This window comes from Dipodomys merriami, unplaced genomic scaffold (genome assembly GCF_024711535.1).
Source record: "Dipodomys merriami isolate MVZ:Mamm:240054 unplaced genomic scaffold, mDipMer1.0.p SCAF_1410, whole genome shotgun sequence".
Classification (NCBI taxonomy): domain Eukaryota; kingdom Metazoa; phylum Chordata; class Mammalia; order Rodentia; family Heteromyidae; genus Dipodomys; species Dipodomys merriami.
The window spans coordinates 20,723-38,829 of record NW_027202728.1 but is presented as its reverse complement, the minus strand read 5'-3'; the positions used below and the strand labels follow the sequence as shown (position 1 = coordinate 38,829).

At 36.1% G+C, this 18,107-nt stretch overlaps 1 long non-coding RNA gene and 1 pseudogene across 2 annotated transcripts in view; both read right to left on the bottom strand.

Moving 5' to 3' along the window:
* Window positions 1-9,042: 9,042 nt before the first annotated feature.
* The window catches only part of LOC138826317 (uncharacterized), a 28,165-nt gene continuing 19,100 nt past the window's right edge, over window positions 9,043-18,107 (bottom strand). The window contains exons 3-4 of one of the 2 annotated variants that reach the window (XR_011371654.1): window positions 9,219-10,424; window positions 9,043-9,119 (exon numbers count right to left, since the gene is read on the bottom strand). This is a non-coding gene — a long non-coding RNA (uncharacterized lncRNA). Of the gene's footprint in view, window positions 10,425-18,107 lie in introns of both variants that reach the window. The other variant, XR_011371653.1, reaches the window with a different exon arrangement.
* Window positions 10,930-11,027, bottom strand: LOC138826322 (U6 spliceosomal RNA; annotated as a pseudogene).

Genomic DNA, 18,107 nt, shown 5'->3' with positions numbered 1-18,107 from the left:
CAGAGAATAGGATGAATTAAGCAGTTAATAAAATTTAAAATCCCTACCTAAGTCCTAAGTAACATATTAACCTCAGATTCCTAATTAGAAAATGCATGGCTTGCAATAAAAGCATTTGCTATTAATGAATGTAAATTAATGCAACCAGTTTAATAATGTTTAACTATTGAAACTAATATTGAAACATTTGTTTGCCCTCTTTCTTCACAAGTTAATAAAAAACCAAGTAAATTAGAGCACTGTGACATATCTCAATTGAAGAAAGAAAATCCTTCCTTTTAGAATGACGGATTAATGAAACGAATTAAAATCAACCTCAAAGAAATTATGAGTGAAGGGGCTGGGAAGGTGGCTCAGTGGTAGAGCACTTGCCTTGCATTCATGAGGCCCTGTGTTCGATTCCTCAGCACCACATAAGCAAAAAGAAAAAAGCCGGAAGTGGCACTGTGGCTCAAGTGGTAGAGCAGTAGCCTTGAGCTGAAGAGTTGAGGGACAGCGTCCAGGCCCAGAGTTCAGGTCCCATGACCGGACCCTCTCCTCCCCCCCAAAAGAAATTATGAGTGAAAACTATTGTCTACACTACTCTAGAAGACAAAGCCAATTTCAGTGTAGAACTTTTCTGGCATACAAGAAATTCTTACAGTCTCACTGAATTATTTCACTACTATAATATCCTAGGTGTTACATATAGAAGGCACATAGGATGCGTATACAAATAAGAGATGGTGTTAATAGTCCTGTAGTTAGACTTTTCTTCATGTATCCCATTTCAAACACATCTATCCTCAAAACCTTACCCATGGCTGCACATTGGTGGATATCCATAAAGTAGGCAAATAGCTCTCAAGAAAATTCCACAGCAAGGTCAGACTATGCTCAAGAAAACTCTTAAAACTCATTTTAATAATATTTTGTTTCATTTCTCCTCAGTACTATTTCCAAGTTCCTTCCAAAATTTTCCCTTGTCCTTTGATTGTCACCTAATTAAAACTATTAGTTAATGCACCTAATTCTACGTTTACGAGCCTATAATCATAAATTTAGAAGAGATGTTATAGATGTTCAATACATTTTCCTAAAATTGAACTACACACTATGGAAGCAATAATATCAGGGAAATCTCTAATCTTTTGCCAACCTAATTACTTCCTCAATGTTCTAGTGTCAGACTATTTTGAAAGAGCTATATAATCCATTCCCTGAGAGCTTCTATCTACTGATTGAATCTTGCCATTTGAAGCATATATCGTGTTCTATAACTTTGTTTTCCTAGAGTTTCAGAAAACATAAAATTTTAGCTTCGTTTCCTATAGCACAATAGGAAATTTCTTCCTATCTTGATTTCATTCCTCTGAATATTCTGAGACAACCTTATACTTCTTCACTAAAAGCTATTGTTGGGTTGAACCTGATGCCATCCCTTTCACCTATTAGACTCATTTTTGTAACTTGAGTGCACATTTACTGTATGGGTAAGCCCAGGATATTTTTGATACTTGGTGCTAAGTAAAATTATTCTGCTCCACAGTGAGTGAGATAGTTAACAGTTCTAAATAGAGAATATAACATTTACCTCTACAAAATTTAGTCATTTCATCCTGTTCAAATTTCTTGAAATTCAAATTCCGTAATCCAGCATTAAAAATATAAGTAAGTCACTATTTAAACTTACGGAGTTAGATTTGCATAAATAGGTAAAACATTCGTGTGTGTGTGTGTGTGTGTGTGTGTGTGTGTGTGTGTGTGTTTTAGAAAACATTGGTTTTCTGTGGTTTTTGCCTTTTCTAAAAGTCCATTATATATGTCTAAAAATACTATTTTTAAAAATACAATAATAAGTAGCTTTCAACTGCTATGGATCTTAATATTAAGACTCTATTAGCCTTTGAAATTCTAAATTTAGTCACATATTGTTAATCTAACAAAACTATGTACACCTTCTTTGGAATTAATCTATGAATTAGCAGAGTATGTCAACATATATAGAAATAAAATTAGTTCTATTATTAACTTCATCATGTAAATCATATTAATGATTACAATGTCATGTTCAATTTCAGAAGACACATATGATTTTTGGTAAGATTCTAGAAGTCGTTGATAAATACTCAACAACCAGCATAAAGTCTTCATGCTCTGTGCCAAGCAAGTAAGGTCTAGTTAAAGTGTGATGGGAAGAGTCAGAGTACAATATATCCTAAAGCCATCCACAGCAATTCAGAGCCAGTAAGTCCCCCAAGATTATTCATTTTTTTTGGTGGGGGGAATCCGGTCATGGGGCCTGAACTCTAGGCCTGGGCACGGTCCCTCAGCTCTTCAGCTCAAGGCTAGCACTCTACCACTTGAGCCACAGCGCCACTTCTGTCTTTTTTCTTTTTGCTTATGTAGTGCTGAGGAATCGAACCCAGGGCCTCATGCATGCAAGGCAAGTGCTCTACCACTGAGCCACCTTCCCAGCCCAAGAATATTCATTTTTTATGTCTTAAAAATAACCTGAATTTCAATGGCTTTGCAGTATCCCACTGTATTTGATTTCAACTAGAATTTATGCCTGAAAACTCTTAACTTCTAATGTTAAAACATGTTAGTTTTATGTACCCAAACATTTTCTTAGTGCTCCAAATGAGGAGTTCTGGTCCTCTGACCTACCCCATGAAAAACATTGTGTGGTCAAATAAGCAGAAAATCTATTCCTTTTGGGTATCTATAATCCTCTTTGTCTATAATCCTCATTAGCTTTCTGTTTAAGATGGGTAGAACATTCCTTAACTCACCTAACCATATTAACTTTCCACAGGCTACCCTCAACATTTATTAACATTTCACTGACCTACAGAAACGTGGGGAAATTTTTACTTCTTTTCTTTAGTTATACATTTATCCCAGTAATATTCCATAGAGCTTTGTATTTCGTATTTTAAATTTGTCCAGATTTGTGAAGAAATCCCTCCTATTCCTTTAAGACCCTCTAAAGGTTAGATGCACATACTATTTCTTTTCTAAAAGAAGTTGGCAATATAGGTGGGAAAAAGAAAGTTTAGTGATAATCCTTATCATCTGAGACACTGAAGATCTTTAATTACTTGGATCTTTCTAACATATTCAGAGAGACTCAGAAAAGACATCAAAACGAAGAGGAGTCACCAATACTTTCTGGAAGTCCCTTAAAAGCACTAAAACCCTCATTTCTGTTTGGCTAAGAAAAATTCCCTTTCTCATTACCTAAAATGCTTGACCAACCTTACCTCTCTGAAATGAGGTTCCCCCCCCCTTTTATTAAAAAAAAAACAGTCTGTTACAGATTATTTTGTTTTATTATTTGTAGTTTTTTCCTAGCTGTTCTGAAAGAAAAGGAATTTCTAAAACCATAGAGAGCTAATGCTATTTTTTCAGAAGTACACAGCAAAGAAAAATGAGTTTATAAATAAAAAAAATGTTTTGACAGGACATGTAACTTCAAATTCCAGACTTGTTTAGAGCTTGTACAAAGTTTTTGATAGACTGATAGAATCAAAAGATGGTAAAATTCTTTAAATGACTCTATGTGTGAAAGGATCCATTTGAGAAAATAATCATAGGTTAGCTGAAGAGGGGGGGAAGGAACAAATATCGAGAGTTCTTTTGGACTTTACCCTGAAGCAAGCCAAGTAAAACGAAATGTTTAATGAAATCTGTCTAAATCCAACCAACACATGCAGAAAAATGCCAAGAGGTCACTCACCCGGAGATACTACTAATGGTGGGACAAGTAAAGCAAAGGATGGACTTAATTCTGGGGTGATTTGAATCATAGCCACAATTAAAGCTTCAGTACCATGTCAAATACATTTCAACACTTTAAAATCCTTTGCTTGCATAAAGGTTTTCAAGTCAACTAATGACTAATGACTACGTGGAACAAAAGCAATGTATGAGAATTGCAATTATCACCACAACAAAGGAAAGAAAGCATAGGTGATATTAATGACCCACTGTACAGAACTCACATTAATTTATCTCCATGAGTAAATGAAATAACTCCTTAAATGTGACTCCCTGCCAACATTCAAGCTCAATGCAATCGATCTTTCACACTGTAACCAGGGGAACCTTACAAACCTCATCATGGTTATTTCCCTACCTAAATAATGTCACTAGCATCCTGCTTCTCCAGAACTAAACTACAAATCACTGGTTTAACCTGAAAATCCTTCCCAGTTTCCCTTTGTCCCACCCTCTTCAGCTACATCATTTGCCCTAACTTCTCCATCCTCACCCCATTTCCACAATTTATCCAGAGCTCCACACATAATACACTTCTTAAATTTTTCATACCTGAACCATTTCATCAGCTTTCTCTCTTCTTGGATTGCCTTCCCTTCATTGCATCCCTTAGGAAATGATCTGTTGATCAAATTTATGTTCAAAGATCATTATCTCTTTAGAGGTCTTCTTTGCTCCCCTAGGTCAAATTAATGTTGATCTTCTTGTACCCACAGGAACCCCTTACAATAGATAATAAATTCTAACACATTAACATTATTAAGAAATGATTTTCTAGACATAGTTTTACTCAATTAAATCCTAACAATAACCTCATGAGGCTGGTACTATGATTATTATAATCAATTTTCAAATAAGACAGTCTGAGATATACAGACACTGAGTGTTCTAGATGAGGTCATTCAAGCATTCGCTGACAAACACAAATTTGGATACAGTTGGTCTGTCCCATTTAAAGATTATCCCACAGTTCCATCGCTTGAGGTTCTCCTGGGATCAAGCTAAAAAGAGAATCCAGGGCTTTGTTTGACTAGAGGTTCCATGAGGCAGGAGTCAACTTCCATAGGAAGCCTCAAAATCAGGGGGAAAAAGCAGATCCATGTTCTAAAATGGGCGATTAAGTCAAGCAAACCAAAGAGATAAGATTTCACAAGCCCTCAAATAAAGAGCAAATACAAATGTCAGAAACTGGGCTCTGAAATAAATAAAAAGTGAGAATAAGTCTGGTTCCATAAGCAGGGTAATTTCTAACTCCTTATGTCCTGAAAAATGAGTTAGGAGAAGTTCTCCCTTAGAGGAAGTAGAAATAAATCTATCCATGTGCTTCAAAGTGTCAGGAAACTATAAACTCCCCCTTCAAAGCTTCTTCACTTCCCTGTTCAGGATAGAGGAGGTCAAATTTTGAACAGCTCCTCACTGGCCTGGGCAAGGTTCTCTCCCATCTGAACAGCACATTCCCCATACAGCAAAACAAGAACCACAGTCATTTATTTATAAATCATAGACTACTCAATTTTAAGATTTCTGTGCATGATGCTGGAATTAACTTCTTGTAATTGCTAAACAAGCACTCAATACTGAGCCAAGTCCCTAGCCCTCATTTATAACTTTTATCAGCTTGCTATTTGTCTTAATTGGCACTGCATTTCAGGTCAAATTTCACCAAATTTCTTCAGCAATATCCTTGTTCCCTCTGGCACCCTATTCTGCAAATTGCATTTTTCTTCACAGATTTAGTGGAAAAGGAACACATTTTTTAGGACCCTACTCAAATGCATTTTTCTTCATGAATTGTTACTTTTTCAACTTTACTGAAAGTAAGCTGATTCTCTCAAATTCCTATACACATTCTTTGTACCAATTAAAGGTATTCTCTGTATTTTTCATGTCAATAGCCATGATTGATGATTCTATTCCCAGTGCAACTACCACTAATACTAGAATCTATCTCTTTTTTTCCTGTGCTAGAACTGAGTTTCAACTCATGGCTTGGAATTCTCAAGTTCTCAGTTGACCATACCTTCACTTCCAACATTTTTCTGATTAGTTGAAGGTAAGAATCTCACTGATTTTCCTACTCCAAACCCCTCTTGAGCAGCTAAGCTTATACATGTGAGCCCCCAGAGCCTGGGTTCACTTCTTAAGAATATGCTATGGGGGCTGGGACGGTGGCTCAGTGGTAGAGCGCTTGCCTTCCATGCATGAGGCGCTGGATTCGACTCCTAAGCACCACATAAGCAAAAAGAAAAAAGCTGGAAGTGGTGCTGTGGCTCAAATGGTAGAGCACTAGCCTTGAGCTGAAGAGCTGAGGGACAGCAATCCAGGCCCCAAGTTCAGGCCCCACAATCAGAACACCCCCCATCCCCCCAAAAAAAGAATGTGCTATGTGCCTTTACATATAGTCACTTATTCAGCAACCTGAAATGCAGTTGTTGTTTCATGTCAGTAAATAAGAATAACTTTGAAAAACTATGAAATAATCTTTTGCTGAAAAGACATATTCTTTTTTTTTGGGGGGGGGGTCCGGTCATGGGCCTGAACTCTGGGCCTGGACGCTGTCCCTTAGCTCTTCAGGTCAAGGCTAGCGCTCTACCACTTGAGCCACAGCTCCACTTCAAGCCTTTTTCTTTTTGCTTATGTGGTGCTGAGGAATTGAGCCCAAGGCCTCAAGCATGCAAGGCAAGCGCTCTACCACTGAGCCACCTTCCCAGGCCTGAAAAGTCATATTCTTATCCTTATTTTATAAACAAGAAAACTAAGATACTAAATTATTGACAATCTTGTCAAGTTGACACAGCAGTTAGCCGTAGAGATGTGAAGTGACTCCAGGCCTGATTTCTACATACAGTTATACTTACTGTGTGCTGACTCACTTTTCTTGTCTCCATGTAATAAGGCTAATATCATGTGAACATGGACTGAAAGCAGAACAAATTATAATCAGTAGAAAATGAGTCTCTCTTCTAAGCTGAGGCATTTTAGAGTACAACCCTGGAAACCACAAAAGAAAGAGCCTGGATCTAAAAAACACATTACACAATGCAGATGTGTTTTACATCAGACCTTCAGAAAGCAAAAGACAAACCAGCGATGATCCCTTAGTTCTCTAATTTGTTTTTCTTGTTGTCAATGCTGCTATAATAGAGACTCTCAAACCTAGTTTCTCAACTCTAACTCTACTCCAACTTCTCATTCAACATTTCAGAGTATTTTTCAGCTAACACAGGCAGAAGAAAGAAGAGAAGGAAATGAATACAGTAAAGGCTACTAGCTTCTTCACATGGAAATAAAACAACAGTGAAGCAATCAGATAGAATATGTGAGGAACTCATGGAGAACCTCACAAATCCTATAGTACCTCAAGTGTAATCTCAGATTCCACAAGATCATCTCAGAGTAAGAGAAGAGGACTGAATGCAAACAAGTTATGCAGTTGTCTTACTCCAACAAAAATCTTTTCTAGTCTTTCTACCTATACTACATTTACATATTAGTTTCATTTCCTGTGTATCAGGAAATCTTGTCTAACATTGGAATACAGAGACTAACATTGGAATACAGACTCTAACATTGGAATACAGGAGTCAGAATAGCTTTTAGAAACAGCACAAATTCATTCATGGACTTCTTTATTTCAGTTTCTATAATAGTAGGCATTATCCTCTCTACTGCCTTTCCTATGCATTGGTCATAATAGATACACTCTTTCCAATACTATTAAATTTAGAAATATTAAATGTGTTTTCCTCCCTCCAAGCAAATTCACCATAGCAATTTACACTACTCACAAAAACCCAAATATATACACATTAGTTAATGGCAGTATTTCTCACAATGGTGAAAAACTAGAAACCTCAGTGTTCCACACTAGTTATATTATTGTATTTTCTATAAAAGATTATTTCATAGTGTTTTTAAAGTGATTCTTCTTTACAGACATGAGACAACCACATTTCAGGCTTGTGAGTAAAATTGTAAATTACAAACATCTGTATTTTGATTCTATTTATGTGTGTGTTTGTATATATGTCTGAGGACTATTTTGTGTATGGAAATAAAGAAGGCATAAAAATCTACTTCAGAATTTTAACAGTTCTTTATTATTGATAGGTTTTGAGATGCACTTCACTTCTATACACTTCTGTGTTGCTTCTGTTTTAAATGTTCATATATCTTTGTGTATATATATATATATATATATATAAAGGATATATATATATATATATATATATATATATATATATATATATATATATATATATATATATATAGGATTAGAGATATAGCTTAATGACAGTGCTTATCTACCATGCTTAAGATACCAGGTTCAATATCCACTAGCACAAAAATCACAAATGTAATACAGATTCATATTGGGAAAATGTTTAAGCTGTATCTTAACTGCCACTTTCCAGCACACCAAAATTTCATTCAATGGATACACTAAGTGAAATAAACTAAGGTTAGCAATTTAGTTTACAGAGATCATTTCTACCTAGTTTCTATAATCAGAATGTTGCCTGTTATTACTCAATCTATGATGAAAATAATGAGGTTTCAAAAGTACATTCAGAGTTAATTCTTTCACTTCAGATTTCAACATTAAACCATCAAGGTAGATTCTACATATAGACCATAATTCCAATGAAATCTTGGGTAAAAATCTTGTTGCAGAATGAGTTCCTAAGTGATAATGGTTTTCTCTTTCTGACCACATTTCCAATTTATGAAGTCATAAATGTAACAGTACCAGAAATCTTACTGGCTGTCAAATAAAGAAAAAATAAGAGAGGCTCTAAACTATATTTGTTAACACACCAAGCAGTATATCAGACAAGATATTGTAAAATAAGATCTATACTTTAAGCCTCTTTTACCAGTTAAAGGATTTTTTTCAAATAAGAAAGTAATAGACAAAATACACCATCAAGTTTTCTATTTTAAAATCTAACCACCAGAATTTACCAACTAAGATTGAAAAATAGGAGAATAAACAGGAAAAGGTTCTAAAATCCTATTGGAACAATAACCTGTGATATCACGGGTTATTCCACCAGAGTATGAATGAAGTTTGATTTTAGGGCTAGCCCATCCATTAAACAGATGCTACATTAAACTTAAAGTTGCTTAATAACAAAGTATTTGTGTCATTGGCTATTCTGGTTAAATACACACTATGTTCATTATGGTTAAAACAATAAATATTAATTTGTACTTTAAGTCATAGTTCAGTTGGTTGCATAGCTATTCAGGAAAGCTCTCATTCATCTAAATGGTGACTTACAGAGACAGGATTCTTCCATATTGCAGTTTAACATTTGGAATATGTAGTTTCCAAGGTTGCCACAGAACAGATGCTGGGGAATAAAATACAGGATTTTATGGATTGAGCTGGAAATTGCATATACCATTTACAACTATGTGCTGTTGTCTAGAATTTAACCATATTATTTTACCTTGCTCCAAGAAAGGATTGAAAATATAGTTTATGTACCTAGGAAGACAAAATGGATTTGTGAACATGAGGAATGCTGCTGTAGTTTGATGTTAACTGTTCTTTTTATCTTTGTAGAACATATTAGATACTATGGTAATTTCTTTCCTTTTCTGTATGCCTCAAACTCATGTGGCAAAGGAACACTCACTGCTCTAAAGTATAGACCTAAAAGTTATCTCCAGCTTCTCCCTTTCCTCAGTGCTCCCACAGTCATCAACATTCCCGTGGCTCATTTTTTTCAGCCTATTCCTTTATCACCAGCACCACCAGCTCACGTGTTCAACTAGCCTCTCCTGGAAAGAAATCTCTGCCTCCACTCTGACCTCAACCACAATTTTCCCACCCCATCCATTGTCACTTCCACCAATGCAGAAACAATAACAAATCTTTCTTATCCTAAGACATATTACCACTCTCCTTACCTTTACACTTCAGTAGGTTTACTTCAGGCTCTATAAACTGAGACAACTAACTTTTTGATCCTTTTGCTCAATATTATAGTTTAACCAGTTGTATTATATTCTGACTCCAGGACGTCTTTACTGTCTATATTTTGCTGCACCCTACTTTCCAGACTCTTGTTCTCTATTACTTAAACATATGCTTCTGTGGCAGAAAAACAAACATTTTATTCTGCTGAAAATTTTCAGACTATTTTCTTCTAGTTTCAGGGAATAACCAATAAATTCTCATCATCTAAATCACCTATCTCCATAATGGCACATCAGAATTTCTTGATCCTAACTGTAAGTTGGTACTTACTGTTGAGCCTTCCTCTATGGTCACATTCTCCTTATTCTCCCCAACTTCTAGTAACTACAATTCTATTCTCAACTATGACATCAGCTTGGATAAGGTGGGGAAGTGAGGGTGGGGACGTTTTTTCTTTTCATCTTCTCATGACAGTTAACATGATATACTGAGTTTTATTTTAGAAAGGTATATTGTTTTGACTAATAAACCAAAATTAATAAAAAGATAATAATGATAATAACAGTGATTTGAAGAACAAAACTAAAAAATCAGTGGCTTGACAAAAGTTTGTTTCTTCTCTCCTAAAGTCCAAATTAGGTATTCATGATAGTCAAGCAGCTCTTCTCTTGATGTAGGAATACAGATTCTGCCACGGATTCTGCTTAACTTTGATATTTGGCTTCCAGTGTCACTAGTGCAAGAAGAGAAAGGATAATGATTAGGAGAGTTTTGTAGATGAGGCCTGAAAATAGCACATATCATGGGACTGACAATATTACATGGCTAGAACTCTTTTACATGGCTACACATAAAAATCAAAGTAAGGTGTGAACTCAAAGGATACTGGATCTGAAAAATAGCTTTCCTTTAACTATTTTCCTATCACTCCAGCTCCTTCCTCCTCTGCATATTTCTAGTATTTTCTAGAACCTTCCTGATATGCTGCATCAAACTCTGAACTGGACTCTGTTAAATATCTCACAATATCTCCTACAACTACAAAACTGCTCTGCACACTAAATGAGTTCCTTACATATGGACTAAGGAGACAAACAATAATCTCTTAGGAGCTATTAAAGTATATATAGGCATTTCTTCATATTCTAAGTGGTCCCAGACTTCTAGAAATAGAGAGTTTGGCTCTACACATTTTATTATTCCTTTCCTTGCCATATAGATATACACTTGCAATATTTTAAAATATGAAATGCTTTAGCAATTTGTTTGTCATCCTTATACAGGAGACATGCTAATCTCTGCATCATTTTGATCTTAGTATACAGTATATGTTGCTGTAGCAAGTAGTTGATATTGCTTTCTATTGCCTTCAGCATGTTGATGCTCTAGTCAGCCCTTCTTTACTGTTTCTACAATATGCAGCAATGGATTCTACAACATATACAATCAAATAAATACAATCTCTAACAAATGTAATTATTCCATATTATATATTACATTGTTATATATTAATGTAATTACTAACATATATTTGATTATAGTTTACAAGAGAATAAATAAATGCGAAATTGTTCATGCTGTGGCCCCTGGGAGCACTTGTTCACTTTGCTGATGCCCATCCCTAAAATAATATAAACTTGTCTTCTTTCCTCTCTTCCTACCATTACCATGTGTTCATTGAAGAGTATTTAATAAATGAAGTCATCTAAGAATTCTAACCAAATCTACAATTTTATCAGCAATTCACCTTTATATTATCCCAATAAATCAAGACAGAAAGAGATGAAGAAGAAGAAATTAGAGAGCTAAAGAAGTCTTAAAAGTGTGGTGGATATTAAAGCAGATAGTTGTGACAGAGCTATGATAGACTTTTCAATAGCATCCTAGTTAAACCATGACAAGTCTATACATCCCAAGAATTTCATAATGCCTCTTCTTTAAACACAACATAAATATGGAAACATACATATAATTGCATCAAATCAACTTCATGAAGAAATAATATGGCTTGTCAGAGGTGTCTATCTGAATAGCATTGAATAGAGGCACAAATCTATTTCTAAAAGGAAACTAGAAGAATAATTCATGTATTTTTTAAACAAAAGTGGTAACAATTTCCATGATAAAGGGAAAAATACTTCAAATATTTCCAAGAATATTAAAGTCCATGGGCTCAGTCAAAATTTCTATGTACCAAAATCAATATCATTGTATAAGATAATGTTTGTAGAAGTTGTCATTTTAATTGACTTCTGTTCCCTTGGCCATTATTTTTATCATCACAGTGATTAAGGTGCTTTGAACTAAATGTTAATTCAATGTAGTCTGAAATGAAGCAGAACAAAATTTCTTTAAGCCACACTGACCGCTAGAGACACAAGATTATAAATATGCTGGAGTAAAATAAAAATGCATCTCAACAACATCAACATGAGTAAAATGGGTTTATATTTTGTCACAAGTAAGCACAATAAACTGAACTGTATGTAATACTCCACTAAATATACAGCATTGCAAGTTATTAAAATTTCACTGCAAAGACAAAAAGACAGAGGCAAAGAGAAATAATCTAGACCAAAAAAGACTTTGCAACAACTGAAAATGCCCAACTTTGCAAACAATTGAAATGTATGTACCGATTCAAGCCAGCCCAGGCAGGAAAGACCGTGAGACTCCTATCTCCAATAACCACCAGAAAACTGGAAAAGGTGCTGTAGCTCAAGTGGTAGAGCGCTCACCTTGAGCTGAAGAGCTGAGGGACAGCACCCAGGCCCTGATTTTAAGCCCCACGACTGACCAAAAAAAACAAAAACAAAAAACTATTTTCCAATTTGAAAAGCAACAACAAAATCAAAAAGAAATCTACATTAAATTTACCTTTTAAAAATCCTCTATTAGCCAGGTGCTGGTGGCTCTTGTCTGTAATCCTAGCTACGTCTGTAATCCTAGCTACTCAGGAGGCTGAGATCTGAGATTCATGGTTCAAAACCAGTCCAGACAGGAAAGTCTGTGATACTCTTATCTCCAATTAACCACCAGAGAACCAAAGTGGTGCTGTGGTTCAACTGATAGAGCACTAGCCTTGAGCTGAAAAGCTCAAGGACAGCATCCAAGCCCAGAGTTCAAGACTCATGACCAAAAAAAAATCCTCTATTATTATATAATTAAACTGGTTCATAGAGTACATCACTGGTAAAGATGGTTATATTTGGTGTTGAATGTCACTGTAACAAAGGATAACAAAGTGAGCAGCTTGCAGCACACACACAGAAAAATGAACACTCTCACAGTTTTGGAGATTAGAAGGCTGAAGTCAAAGGTGTCAGCAGAACTTTGCTCCTCCTGCTTATTTCTAGCTTTTGTGGTGGCCATGAACTTTTCACATTCCTTGTCTTGCACTTTACCACTCTGATATCTTCTTCTAGTATCTTCTCTCTGCATGTATCACTTTATTTGTCTCTTTCCTTTTAAGGATGCTGATCATTTCTGATAAATGTACCACTCTACTCTCATGTTAATTTTAAGTAATACTACTTCCAAAGAAGGACATAGTCTGAGATACTAGGTTAGCACTTTATCATACTTTTGAGAAGCATACATTTAAAAATGATGATATCAGGCAGGCACTGGTGGCTCACACCTGTAATCCTGGCTACTCAAGGGGCTGATATCTGAGGATCATGGTTCAAAGCCAGCATGAGCAGGAAAGCCTGTGAGATTTTAATTTCCAATTAACTACCGGAATTGGTGCTATGTGCCGGAACTAGCCGGCAACGAAAGGAACTCCTGATTTAGGGGGCGAGGACGGAAAAATAAAGACATAAGACAAAGGATGGGGTTGGGAGGTCTGCAGCTCAAGACTGCAGCCCCGTTTATTTTTAACTCTCCTTATTTATACTATTAGAAGTCAAGAGGTAACCTAAGGTCACCATAGTGCAGAAAAGCAAGAAAAGTCTTTAATAAAAACAAGGGTGCAGAAAGAAACAAGACAAGGTCAACTGATAGAAAGTAAAGAAAATTCTACAGACATAGCAAGGCAAACCCGGACACCTGGTGTTATTCATGAAAGCCAGGTCCTTGTATGTGCCTTCAAGTGAGCACAAGGGTCAAGATGACCTTGGAGTTTTACTGTCGGCTCCCAACAGCTATGGGTCCAAATGATGTAGTGCTAGCCTCAAGTAAAATAATCTCAGGGAAAGCACCCAGGTCCTACGTTAAAGCCCAAGACCAGCAAAACTAATGATGATACCTATCACTGATTATGGGAAAATACATGTGCAGAGAAACCTGACAGATCTACTCTAATAACAACAGAGGCTGGAGGGGATGTGGACAGAAGGGAACCTTACTACATTTTTGGTGGGGGTGTAAACTTGTTCAACCACTTTGGAAAGCAGTATGGAGGTTCCTCAAAAGACTCCACATAGAGCTCCCCTATGACCCAGCAATCCCACTTTTGGGCATTTACCCAAATATTTACAAACAAGACCACACTAAAGCTACCAGCACGACTATGTTTATTGCAGCATTATTTACCATAGCTGACATATGGAACAAACCCAGATGCCTCTCAGTAGATGAATAGATCAAGAAAATGCGGTGTATATATACACAATGGAATTCTATGCCTCCATCAGAAAGAATGACATTGCCCAATTTGTTAGGAAATGGAAAGACTTGGAAAAAATTATATTAAGTGAAGTAAGCCAAGCCCAAAGAAACATAGGTTCCATGGTTTACCTTATTTCCAATATCTAGTATATGTATGAGTCAAGCAGAAAAGGTCAGATAAGGTGATGTTAGGAAAATGAACCCTAAGATATGTATTCAAATTTTTTTCTTTCATGTGATTGTTACTAACACATTCATAAGATTATTTCTTTGTTGCTTTGTATGTCCGTCCCCCACAGTATAATCCCTGCTTTCACTGTATTTGCTGTTGGTATAATTAGTGGAGGGGAAGGGGAAAAACAAATCATTTAAATAGGGATACAGGTGGACCCATTGCAACAATGAGATGTACAAGTCGTTATGTCGAAAACGAACTTTACAACTTTGGTGGGGGGGCAGCGTGGGGAGGATTGCGGGGGCGGGAGGAGGATGGGAAGGGCTGGGAAGGGGAAACAAAGGAGGAGGCTACAATGCTTGATAAGAAATGTACTCATTAATTGTAACCCTTCTGTACAATATTTTCACAATAAAAAAAAGAAGAAAAAAGAAACCTGACAGTTCTAAAATAGGAAACAATTTGGGCATGATGGCACTCACCTGAAATCCCAACTCTGGAGGTAGAGGCAGGAAGATGAAGACCCATAGACCAGCCTGTTATTAGTAGTTGGACATCATCAATAATACAGATAATAACAGATTCTAGTATGGATGTGAGTGAATAGTAACTCTAGTACAATGTTAGTAAGAGTGTAAACTTTTTCAACTACACTGGAAAACAATATGGAAGATCCTCAAAGAACTACAGTAAAATCCAGCAATTCTATTCTTAAAGATTACAAACTAGGATACAGTAAAGTCACTTGCACAACCATGTTTATTGCAGCACTGTTCACCACAGCCAAGGTATGGAATCAGCCCAGGTGGCCCTCAATAGATGAATGGGTAAAGAAATTTATATAACTAAATTTTACTTATCCTTTAGAAAGAATAATATTGTATCATTTGCAAAAAAATGGAAAGACCTAGAAAATATCATACTAAAAGAAATCAGGCTCAGGGAGTCAAAGATGTATGTTTTCTCTCATATATGAAAGCTAGAATTCATTTATAAATATAAGTAAACATCTTCAATGTTATGCAAATATACACAAATGTATCAGCCAAAATCTGGTAGAATCAGGAATGAACTCAGAGTGTAATTGCTAAGAAAGGCTGACTCACAGTCCAACAAAATAAACAACAGGAAACGAGTATTCAAAAGTGAAAAGGATCAAAGAAAGGGAGCTAGACAAATGAAGAACAGGGAAGAATGCAGTCATAAAATTCAATGTTTATCTTACAAAACTGAGAAAGGGGTGAAATTGGGAGGGATGGGGGAAATGATGAAATGGATAATATTAATCAAGATGCATTGTACTCATATATTGCTTTGTTGAACGGCAATTCCTTAACACAACTACTTTAACATACTAAAAATACACTAAAAATAAAATATAAAATAAACATAAACATAAAAAGAAAAGTAATGTCATTTGTCAAAGTGGCATTTATAGGACAGAATCTATGTACTGAGTTTATCTCTTGCAGAGAGTAGAGTTGCACTACAATGTATTACAATAAAAATTATAACACTTAAGGTTGGTCAAGTGGCTTAAACCAGCTCCTTAAATATTGCTAGTGAAGGTGGATATGGCCCAAGGTAGATATGTTCCTGTGTAGTACAGACTGGGATCCAGAACCAGTGCTTTTTGAAGTCCTGTAGTTAATAATAATGAAGAAACTCAAGTTCACATTCTAACCTAAAAAAAAAATCAGTATTTTTATTTTCCCCTTAAGTCTGGTGACGAGAAGGAAACATAAAAACTAAACCTGGAAGATATTTTCTTGCCAAATAGCAAAGAAGTTATCAAAGATTACTGACATCAAACCTGACTGAAGTAGCTCATGTCTGTAACCCTTACTACTCATCAAGTTGAGATCCAAGGATCATGGTTATAAGCTAGCCCACCCAGACAGAAAATATCCATTACATACACACACACACACACACACACACACACACACACACACACACACACACACACACACACACACACACACACACACACACTCACACACACACACACCAGAAAAATCCATGTCACATTTACCTCCAATTAACATCACCAAAAAACAAGAAATGGTGCTGTGGCTCAAGTGGTAGAGTGCTAGCCTTGAGCAAAAATGCTCAAGGACAATGCTCAGGCCCTGAGTTCACGCCCTCGGACCAGCTCAAGAAGTAAAAAAGTACTAACATTGTGTCATGGGGATTCAGGAGCAAGTAAAGGACGTGAAGTGTGCAAAGACTACAAAATAAGCACATCAATAAATATAAATGGATTAAGATACATCAAATTCATTTAAATCTCAAGAGATCCTGTGATATTCAAAGTTATTATAGCTAAGGGTCTCTGCAGAAACAAGTGATAGATGATACATAGATAGCTAGATAATTAGATAGACAGACAGACAGACAGACAGATAGATAGATAGATACATAGATAGAATTTAAAAATTACTATAAAAGTTCAGATAATCATGGAATCTTAGGAAAATGAAACCTAAGATATGTATTTAAATGTTTTTTTCTTTCATGCTTTTGTTTCAAACGCATTTATAAGATTATTTCTATGTTGTTTTTATGTCCCTCCCCCACAGTATAACCCCTGCTTTTACTGTATTTGATGTCGATATAATTTGTGGAGGGGAAGGGGAAAAACAAGTCGTTTAAATAAGGATACAGGTGAACCCGTTGCCACAATAAGAAGTACAAGTTGTCATGTCGAAAACGAACTTTACAACTTTGGTGGGGAGGGAGGATTGGGTGGGGGACGGCAGGGGGAGGCTGGGAAGGGATGGGAAGGGGAAACAAAGGAGGAGGATACAATGCTTGATAAGAAATGTACCTTGCCACAAATAAAATAAAATAAAATAAAATGAAAAAAAAAAAGAAAGCAGGAAGTAGAACTGTGGCTCCAGGTAGATGTCTAGCCTTGAGAGAAAGAGCCAAGCCAGCATGCAAGCCCTGAGTTCAAACCATAATACCAGCAAAATAACAAATAACGAAAAATATTGTTTTTCCTAGTCTTTCTTTCTTTTGATATATTTTTTGTCAGTCATGGGGCCCTAAACTCTGGGCCTGGGCCCTGTCCCTCAGCTCTTCAACTCATGAGACTCTTTTTTTAAAAATACTTTTTTATTTTAAAAATACTGCACAGAAGGGTTACAGTTACATGAGCAAGGTAATGAGTACATTTCCTATCAAGCATTGTTACCTCCTCCTTTGTCTTTCCCCTATACTCTCTTCCCTCCCCACCTCTACAACTACACTCTCCCCTTCTCTCCTCCCCCCACTCCCTGCCTAAATTGTAAAGTTCACTTTTCAACAAAGTGTCTTGTGCATCTCATTGTTACAATGGGTCTACCTGTATCCCTACTTAAGCATTTTGTTTTTCCCCTTCCCCTGCCCAAGCTAGAGAAGTGTATAATCAAGATGCAGAGCACGGACAACAAATACTGTGGGGGAGGAACATACAAAGAAACAAAAAGATAATATGGTACATTATAAATATGTTAGAAACAATAGCAAGAAATAAAAAACCACTTTTGTCCCAATCTTGGGGTTCATTTCATTTAACATCGTCTTATCTGGTCATATTTACAGAGGGGATGAGGCCAGAAGGGAATCCTACTGCATTGTTGGTAG